At 32.7% G+C, this 11,348-nt stretch overlaps 1 non-coding gene across 1 annotated transcript; it reads left to right on the top strand.

Annotated features, from left to right (window-relative positions):
* Positions 1 to 1,525: 1,525 nt before the first annotated feature.
* Positions 1,526 to 1,601, top strand: Trnas-gga. Its single transcript has one exon. It is a non-coding gene; the product is annotated as a tRNA-Ser (tRNA).
* The last annotated feature ends 9,747 nt before the right edge of the window (positions 1,602 to 11,348 follow it).

Here is an 11,348-nt window from a genome sequence, read left to right as displayed (position 1 = left end):
AGTGCTCGCTGACACATTTTTTTGCAATTAAATTCAATGCGCATGTCCACAGTAACACTTTTGATGGACTTGTTTTGTCGCAAAGAGTCAATGACGGTAAAAGGTTCTTTTTGCAGAAATGTGACCACGTTAAGTAGCGTATTGTAGTAATCACGTCCATAATAAGATTTACGAAAACGTTGGTACATGTCAAACAGGATGGAGTATCTAGATTTACGAAAGTCTAGATGTTATTGTACGGATAAAATTCAGAGTTGAGATAAAGTTTCACATTGATCAAATTATAGTCGTCAAAAATAGTAGCATTTTGAGACATGATATTCTTGCGATCAGTCTGTAGCGCAAAGGTAACGAATCGAGGCTTTTTTAATTGTGTTGCAGTTTTGGCAGCCCACGAATGTTTGGCTGTGCTCTGCAACAAGGGTTACTTGTGTAAATTCCAGAAATGAAAACTTATATTTACAAGGGGAGGATCAGGTGAGTCATCCTGGGATTTTGATCCCAATTTTTTTAGTTATTCTGGAGACAAAAAAAAGTTTACGTCTCCCGGCGTTTGATCAAATAAGCCTTAGTTTCGAAATAATAAATTTGTGAAAATTGGCCGTACCGCGGCGCGCCATATGAGCCTTCCCGGTAACTGTTTTCCCAATCTATGTAGTTGGCTCCGTGTGTTAGGTGCTTGCTTCACAATCGTAAGATCCGGATTCGCTCCCGGATGTGCGCATTTTTTTTTTAATAAGTGTATTTATTTATCTTGATGATATTGATATAGTATGCAAATTTCTAAAATAGAAAATTTAATTTAATATCACTTTCTAAACATTAATTTAAATTTAATTTGAAAAAAATTTGAATTCAAGTAATAATATTTGAAATAATAAATAAGTAGTAATAATAATAACATATAAGTTATATTTGAAATGGATAACATATAAAGGCAACGTATCTAAATTTTCAAATTGTTTAAATTTAACACTGGTATTCTTTTTCTACGATTAATTATTTTAAACACTAGATTTTAAAATACTGTTAATATTATTTCCAATTAAATTTTAAATTAAACAATTTGAAAATTTAGATACGTTGCCTTTATATGTTATCCATTTCAAATAACTTATATTATTATTATTATTATTATTATTTCAAATAAGAAGGCCTATTCGATCATAGCTAGATCTTAGTGCTTTATATATACGTGTGATTTTATATACTTTCTCAGACTCAACCAAACTGCGCGCCGTTACTTTCGGTCATATAACACAGTTATGATCGAATAAGAGTTAGTAATATCACTTTTACTAAATTAAAATTAATTTAATAATACTTGATGCTTACTAGCATTTATATTAACCCTTCCCCCCCCCCTGAAAAAACTGTAAAAAATTTATTGCAAAAAATATCACCTCAGCTTCTTATTTGAAATTGTATGTTACATGTATCGGTCGAACATTTCTCTAGTTTGAAATCACGCTGTCATTACATGCGTTCTAACTTATAGTCAGTTATTGCGAGAAATATCATCACAGCCTCAGTGGTCGAGTTGGCTAAGACACCCGTACCGGAGATTTGGGAGGTCCCAGGTTCGAACCCTGGCTGAGGTGATATTTTTCGCAATAAATTCTTTACAGTTTTTTCAAGGGGGGGAAGGGTTAATATATATGCTAGTAAGCATCAAGTATTATTAAATTAATTTTAATTTAATAAAAGTGATATTACTAACTCTTATTCGATCATAACTGTGTTATATGACCGAAAGTAACGGTGCGCAGTTTCGTTGAGTCTGAGAAAGTATATAAAATCACACGTATATATAAAGTACTAAGATCTAGCTATAACCAAATAGGCCTTCTTATTTGAAATTGTATGTTACATGTATCGGTCAAATATATCTCTAGTTTATTATTATTATTACCTATTTATTATTTTATATATTATTACTTGAATTCAAATTAAATTTAAATTAATGTTTAGAAAGTGATATTAAATTAAATTTTCTATTTTAGAAATTTGCATACTATATCAATATCATCAAGATAAATAAATACACTTATTAAAAAAAAAAAAAAATGCACACATCCGGGAGCGAATCCGGATCTTACGATTGTGAAACTATCACCTAACGCACGGAGCCGATTGCACTAGTCGGGAAAACAGTTACCGGGAAGCTCATACGAGGTGTGTTCAAAAAGTATCGCGAATTTTGAATTTTCGCGGGTTACGTATATTCGAATTTCGATCTTTTTGTGGCGTTATGTTGGTACTCATGTCTCTCACTTATGCCGACAAGCTCGGCCATTTTGAATGTTCACTTAATTGTTGACAGCTGCTTTGCTTGCACGTGTTTCGGATCGTCTTCGATTTTTACCTATTCAAAAAAATGGATCAAAGAACCTGTATCAAATTTTGTGTGAAAAACGAAATTAAGTGCGCGGATGCATTCCGAATGTTGACTGTGGCATACGGAGAAGCTACCTTGGACCGAAGCAACGTTTATCGGTGGTACAAAATGTTCTCAGAAGGCCGAGAAGATGTGAACGACGAAGAGCGTGCCGGACGCCCGAGCACTTCAACAACAGACGAAAAAATTAATGAAGTGGAGAAAATGGTATTGGCCAATCGTCGAATCACCGTTAGAGAAGTTGCTGAGGACCTAAACATATCGATTGGCTCGTGCCATTCGATTTTTATCAATGATTTGGGCATGAGACGGGTCGCCGCGAAATTCGTACCAAAATTGCTCAATTGCGACCAAAAACAGCATCGCATGAACATTGCTAATGAGATGTTGGACTCTGTCCGCGACGACCCAAATTTGCTCCAGAGGGTCATAACTGGTGACGAATCGTGGGTTTATGGTTATGACGTGGAAACCAAAGCTCAATCATCTCAATGGAAGCTGCCGCACGAACCAAGACCGAAAAAAGCGCGCCAAGTTCGGTCGAATGTGAAAGTTTTGCTGACAGTTTTCTTCGATTGCAGGGGCGTGGTGCATCATGAGTTCTTGCCACAGGGTAGAACGGTCAATAAGGAATATTACCTGCAAGTTATGCGCAATTTGCGCGAAGCAATCCGCCAGAAACGCCCGGATTTGTGGAAGAACAAAAATTGGCTTTTGCACCACGATAACGCCCCTGCTCACACATCGTTGCTTGTGCGCGACTTTTTGGCCAAAAACAACAAACTAATGATGCCGCAGCCACCGTATTCCCCAGATCTGGCCCCCTGTGACTTTTTCTTGTTCCCTAAACTGAAGAGGCCCATGAAAAGACGACGTTACGCTACGCTTGACGAGATAAAGACGGCATCGAAGGAGGAGCTGAACAAGATAAAAAAAAATGATTTTTTGAAGTGCTTCGAAGATTGGAAAAACCGTTGGCACAAGTGTATAATATCTCATGGGGATTACTTTGAAGGGGACAAAATAGATATTCATGAATAAATAAATAATTTTTGAAAAAACACAAAATTCGCGATACTTTTTGAACACACCTCGTATAGCGCGACGCGGTATGGCCAATTTATTATTTTGAAACTAAGGCCTATTCGATCAAACGCCGGGAGACGTAAACTTTCTTTTCGTTTCCAGACTAAAAAAATTAAGATCAAAATCCCAGGGTGACTCACCTGATCCTCCCCTTGTTAAATTTGCTCGCTTTCTAAAGCTCATAATATGGACAATTTATTGACTTTATTTAACGTAACATGTGGCATTCGCCACTGTACTTTGTACAATTCAATTTCCGGTTCCGTCGTTCTATTTGTTCCCACAATAGAATTGTTATCATTACGCGCTCGTATCAAAATTAATTCACGGCGCGCGTTAACAACCATGCGTTTGTAATCCTCGCAGAAGCCCAGCAGTAAATTCAGCAGTTCGCAAAAATTGAAATAGTTTTCCCATAGAGTGGATGACATGTCCCATTCAGCGTTCTGCATTATCATTTCTTTGTCACACGTAAGAGATACATAGTTCTTTATAGTACTAATAATTCCAACGTTTCTGTTGCGATCAATTTCCACACCGTTGATTTCATATCAAATTTCATCAAACATGAACGCTATACAATTATTTCCAAGTTTGATTTCTGATGCATCATTGTCATCATCATTTTTTTTTTCTTCACTAATCTTCTTTCGACGTAGAGAAAACTTTTGCACGGCAATGTGTATAAATCTTGTTATTATATTTTGTCACTATGTTCAAACGTAGTGTTGGCATACGGATTAAAGAGTGAGTTTCAAACTTGACGACACTATCGTCAAAAATCGGGTCACCTCCAATGTTTAGAATATCAGACATCTCAGAAATTTTGTACGGTGAATTCTAGTGATCTTAAATATGCAACGTTTGATGGAGTAAGTTTCTTTTTACCGAGTAATTGGATATTCTTGATATCTGTCTTTTTGATTGTCGTAATCTTTTTGTTGCAAATTGTGTCTCGCTCTTGCTCATTCAGTACCAGCATCTCACGTTATCGTCTTCGTACGTGCAATCTAACAATAATTTTTCTCGGCGGAAATTAATTAATCGATTGTTTTGTTCCACAATGCAAATAGTCAAGTCAGTAATGCTCCGTACGACGATCGGAAGGTAAATGATCTGTGCAGGCTTTTCCGAGATCTTATACTCGGGAGGAACACTCGGTAAAAATTCGTATATCGTATGCACGCACTTGTCGTTACTATACGCACCAGCGGTCACGTTACATTCTACGCAAATATTGTTTACATTAATTATATTTATGGGCAAATTTAATTCGTGCCATTGTCGAAGTTCAAGCATACGATTTAAAAAAAATCCCAACAGCAATCCAATGTTGTCAGATTTGGTAGAATTTATTCGATAAGAACACATGATCTTGCTCTTTATCGTATTATTGTTGGCATGAATTATAATTTCGTTAACCTCGTCTTCATCGATTTCTTTATAAAGCAACTTTTTCATAGTAATATTGTTTCGGACATGAGATATTGCATGTCTTAGATACTTGTCAATGTCATGCAGTTCGTACTATCCTTTGGGAATAATAATTTTCTTGTCATTGTCATAGTAAAATCTATTATTCAAGGAGTTTATATTAGGTATCGTATTGTAAGTTTCAAAATTTGTCAGACCGAGTTTGTAATCACTATCGCTTAAATCTACAGCTGGAAAGTAGCTTACCACAAAGATGCTACTCTTGCCAGTTAGCGTAAACGTCAGTGACATATTGTATACTGAGTTAAATAGCAAAATGTTGATCTTTAAATTAATTGTCAACTGATTGTAGAAAACATAGGCATAGTTGACCACAGTTTCTTTGATTGTAACGTTGATAACGCCCGTGATTGTATTTGATACGTGTCACATCACTATTAAAGTATTGCACCAATTCTTGCAGTGGTCGAAGATTATCAAAACTGTCGAAATATATAGCACGATTCTCTCTCTTCGCGTACGCCACCCAATAAGTACCCTGTCCTTCGACACTGTCGTGGACAATCAATTCATGATACCGCTCTTGTTTTAGCGTGCTTCTCCGTTGATAATGAAATACGCATGAAAATTCCTCGGAAATATGGAATGTGCATACGTTTTGCTAGTTGAAGTAATTCAAGGTTTGTAGTAACGCTCGCGCAAACACACAATCACATACGCACACACGCGCACACACACACAAATCATTTTCGACATTTTATTTGGCTACAAGACAATAATTAGTATATTTAATGTTTATAACAAATACACGACAAAAGCACAGCACAATTATTTTTTTTTATTATTGTCACGTTGCTTTTATGTTGTTGAAAATGATTGATAAAGCAAAATGTTTTCCACGAATAGAAGTCATTTTGTTGGCAACAGAATAAGCAACAGTTGCTCTCCGTTTGCTCTGAATCTGCTGACATAAAATGTCTCAAATCTGCTCTCATGTTGTTGAATATGTAGGATTATGTGTTACGTTTTCAGCAAATACACAGCAACTAGTCGAAAATTCATGCTCAGCATTAAGTTGCCTGATTTTGCAAAACATGCATGGCTATTAGGGTAATAATAAATTTATATAATTGTGAAAAAGAAACTACATATTTATATATACATACAGGGTGTCCGTCCATAAATGTCCGAGCAAATATCTCGTAACTGGTTGAAGTTAGAAGAAAGTTTAATAAGGAAAATTTACATGGTTTTTAGTTGGCTACAAAATGCACGTAAAGAAATTTTTTTTACTCGTCACCTTTTTGAGTTATGAAGGTCAATGTAGGTTTTTTAAATGGGTACCTATAATTTTTTTTGCATATTTACATAGTAGAGGTAATTTTCAATCAAAATTATATTAGGAAAAAAATTGCTACGACGCATCGTTTACGAGATAATCGGCATGTAAAGTATTAAAGTAATAATTTGGATCGAGTATTGTTGAACAAATTTGGAATATCAAATAGGTTGAGAAAGTAAACATTGTTTTTTCATGAAATATTTATTAACAAATTAATTAAGAAATGGTTCGAAATTGTTACCATCATGATCGATACAGCATTCAACGCGTTTTATAATGTTTCTTATTGTTAACTGCAGCATTTCTGTTGTAATACTTTCAACAGCTCTAGTGATTTTATGTCGTAAATCTTCTTCATTTTCAGGAATAGTTGCATAAACAATATCCTTAATATACCCCCAAAGGAAAAAATCGCAAGGTGTCAAGTCCGGAGATCTCGGTGGCCATCGTACAGGACCATTAGTACCCATCCAACAATTAGGAAATCTATTATTTAAAAAGTTAATTACAGCACGTGTATTGTGTGCTGGAGCACCATCTTGTTGAAAAATAATATTTCGAAAAACTGATAATGGAAGATCGCGTAAATAATCTGAGAAAGTTGTTTGCAAGAATTCCAAGTATTTGTCACCATTAAGATGACCATGGAAAAAGAAAGGTCCAATAATTTTTGTTCCGATGATTCCGCACCATACGTTCACCGAAAATCTGCGTTGGAAACCTTTATCTCTTTTCGCATGTGGATTCACATCGGACCAAGTATGCACGTTATGTCGATTTTCCATACCACAATTGGAAAAACAAGATTCATCAGACCATAATATTTTATTAAGAAAACCAAAGTCAGTGCGATAATTAACTCGAAGCCAGTGGCAGAACATTAATCGGCGATCTGCATCTCCTTCATGTAAAGCTTGTACTAAATTATCACGAAACGGTTTGAATTTGAATTTTTTTAGTACAGCGTGTACGTAACTTTTCGATAATTCTAAATTACGTGCTACTGTTCTTATGGATGTACGTCTGTTTTCAATAAAACTTAATAGCACACTTGTCTCTTTTTCTTCATCTGTTTGGATTGTACGTCGTTGTCTTGTTAGCGATCCTGTTTGACGCAATTGATCTTCAATTCGTCGAAATGTACGATTATTTGGTATTCTTCGTTCTGGATATTTTTGTTGATAAAGTAATCGTGCTTCATTTTCATTACGCATACTTAAATACCAGATCTCGAGCATATCACACTTTTCCGTAATTGTAAACATTGTTCTCACGCGCTCGTATGTAGACGATTGACTAACAGACTCATACTACCCTGTAATTCATATTACGTGCTATACAAATACTTTATTTACAAATCAAACAGTCGTGTATTTTGAAAAGTTGAAGGTCAGCGATCCTGTTCGATATAACAGACTTCATACGAGCGCGTGAGAACAATGTTTACAATTACGGACAAGTGTGATATGCTCGAGATGTGGTATTACAACAGAAGTTGGGGGTATATTAAGGATATTGTTTATGCAACTATTCCTGAAAATGAAGAAGATTTACGACATAAAATCACTAGAGCTGTTGAAAGTATTACAACAGAAATGCTGCAGTTAACAATAAGAAACATTATAAAACGCGTTGAATGCTGTATCGATCATGATGGTAACAATTTCGAACCATTTCTTAATTAATTTGTTAATAAATATTTCATGAAAAAACAATGTTTACTTTCTCAACCTATTTGATATTCCAAATTTGTTCAACAATACTCGATCCAAATTATTACTTTAATACTTTGCATGCCGATTATCTCGTAAACGATGCGTCGTAGCAATTTTTTTCCTAATATAATTTTGATTGAAAATTACCTCTACTATGTAAATATGCGAAAAAAATTATAGGTACCCATTTAAAAAACCTACATTGACCTTCATAACTCAAAAAGGTGACGAGTAAAAAAAATTTCTTTACGTGCATTTTGTAGCCAACTAAAAACCATGTAAATTTTCCTTATTAAACTTTCTTCTAACTTCAACCAGTTACGAGATATTTGCTCGGACATTTATGGACGGACACCCTGTATAGCCTTAGCCAAAATGATTAGGCACCTATACTTTTTTTGTTAATCTGGAATTATTTTATCTCTATATTTCATATTGATTACTGATATTTGTACGTAAGTTTAAAAGTTTTTAAAACAAAGGTTTATTTACATTTCAATTTAAATCTTTTCAGTTAAAAAATATTTAAAACTTTATAAGGTGTCAATATTTTTGACCAAGTCTGTACATATATTCAATTACTAGAAAATCATTTTACATAATTATGTCTTTTGTTACAATTTTTAGACTGTATTTATGATATAAATTTGTATGCATTAACTTATTATTGCAACATTATCTTGGGAATTATGAAGTTTCAAGATTTCCTCCGCCTCCATTAATTGTTCTGCAGTTTGTAACGAAAATCGGTCTGCAACGCTTTCAAAAGAAATTTCTGTGTTCTTGGCTTCTGTTTCTGAATTTGTCCTTTTCACTAAAATATCCAATAAGCTAAACGTTTGCCGCATATCATATTTTATGATCACTATTTCTCATGTCAGTCTCTTCAAATGATCCACTGTAAGTATAAATACCATAATTTAAGAAACAAATAAAATACATATACTGTATATACACAACTTTAATATAGAAATTAGCAGTATCACGTTGCGTTAAGTAAAAAAAAAGAAAAAACAGAAATGTTTATTGCAATATACTATAAAATATTTTTTATTCAAAATAAAATATAAATTCTTAAACGTTTTAATTTAAAGTTTTTATTTTAATATACTACATTTATTATTATTATTATTAATTTTCGCGTATACATTATTAAAGTTATATAATATTATAAAAAGTAATTTAAAAAAATTAAAGTAATATTACAACAGTATAGTAATGATAATAAATTCTATGTAAAAAATTTGAGAAATAATCTATAAAAAATAAATAATTAAAGAAATAAGAGTTTTAATATCTATTATTTTTAAATTTATCAGATATTTTTAGTTATAATTAAAGATTTCAAAAATACTAAGTTTTTGTTTGGACAAACGCATAATAGATAGTTAGTGAAATACAATGATAAACTTATCTCTGTATTACAATTATAACATTTATAACACTGTGATACAGAGACAAGTTTATTTGATAAAATTTATATCTTTGTTAAAAAAAATTATGTAATTCTAAAAATATAATACATAAATTCATTGGATGGTGAATATTTACTTACCAATTGTATCTTGTGAAGACTTATCCAAATTATCATTTCTTTTTTCTTGTAATCTCTCTTCGTCTTGCATATGGCCGATCTCATCCATTTTATCCACATGTCGATTTGATATATCCTCTTCATTTTCGAGTCTATGCTGTACAGTACTATTGTGTCTTTCTTCATTTCTTGAATACGAAGAATTGTGATCTCGAGATTCGTGTTCATTTGAATTTGAAACCTTTTCTGATTTGCTGTACGTTTCTGCGGAAGAATTCCGAGAACATTTAATCATGGATAAACTTCCAGATTCATTTTCATCATACGGTCGTTGATCTTTCAATACAAAATAAAATGTAAATTAAAAAAATGAAAAATATAAATTTCACGTATACATATATGTAATATAAACATAACAGATTAGATTGTGTACTTACGTTTTGCAGGAGGACGTGGTAAAATAATTTCTCTAGATTCTTCCTCGCTTTCGGACGAGAGCATAGCTTTTTTTGCTCTTAATTTTCTCGCTTCTTTGGTTCTCGTTTCTTTGTCAGTATCCATATCCGATGTATCAAGGGCTTGTTTGGCTTTCTCATCGACTTTGCATAAAGATGCTGAAAATATTTCAAATATTATTAGTAAAATATTATAAAAAAACTTGAATTATTTGATTTCAATACTTACAATACTCGCCAAAAATCCGATCAATTTTAACGGAAGACCAATTAGAAATTGGAATTTCTTCTTTTTCAATCGCCTCCCGAATTTTTAAATCCGTTTTATAATGTGAGGGATACTTGCATACATCGTTGCTTTGTAGCCAAGATTTTGGTATTACTTGGATACCATCGTAGAATTCTGCGACGATAAATCCCCGATTCTTTGAATTCGGCATCTTCCGCCTGAAACTTTTGAACATATTTTCCCGAGTATCGTATTGTAAATATATATACATCCGCACAAAAATTTATTTAGATATGATACATATCTTGTTATATACAGGGTGTATGATAATGGTTGTCCCCACGTTTTACCGTAGGAGTTGACTTACCAACTTGCACTTGTAGTTCACTAAACGCTCCTTAGATGACAGATGCTTTGGCACAGGACCGAATTACACGTACATACAGGCCCCTGGTGAAACTTTTTCTCAGATTTTTTTCGTATCATTTTTCAGAACATGTGTATAATTTTTTATAAAACGTTATAAAATCTAAAAAGTTAAAAAAGTATTTTTTTTAAATTGTGAAATGAAAAATCTCAGAATATTTCAGAATTTACATGTATGAAAAGTTCTAAGAAAAAATGTAGACTTTTTAAATATTTCTAATTGTAAGTATTTTCGAAAAATGTTCCAATTTGTATAAAAATTATGAGAAAAACTTTAACCAGGGATGTTTTCGGGAAAAATATGATAAAATATAAAAAATTTTTTATAATTATGGAATTGTTTTGAGAAGTTATAAATTTTTTATTTCTTGTTGAAAAAAAATGTAAAATAATATTATTCTGCTGTGCATGGTTTGTTATATTATTTCTGAAGTTCTTTAAAATAAAAGTAATTCAAAGATAATATTTAAATTCAAAGGATTAAAAGTATTAAAAAATTGTGATAAAAATTGTGTGGATATTAAATATACTTAGTATTTTTTCTACGTTTCTATTTACTACTTTTATTTATTAATCTAATTAATAAATAGAAGTGGTAATCTTACAAGAAAACACAGGGAAGTGTCCGCCTCAGATTAAAACGAGTTTTTAATATGTAGTACAGATAAAAATAAGGGACACGTATTTTTTTTATACGTGCCCATACGCACTTTAAGGGGATGAAACACC

This window comes from Solenopsis invicta, chromosome 13, assembly GCF_016802725.1.
Source record: "Solenopsis invicta isolate M01_SB chromosome 13, UNIL_Sinv_3.0, whole genome shotgun sequence".
Taxonomy (NCBI): Eukaryota; Metazoa; Arthropoda; class Insecta; order Hymenoptera; family Formicidae; genus Solenopsis; species Solenopsis invicta.
This window is presented reverse-complemented; position numbering and strand designations above follow the sequence as displayed.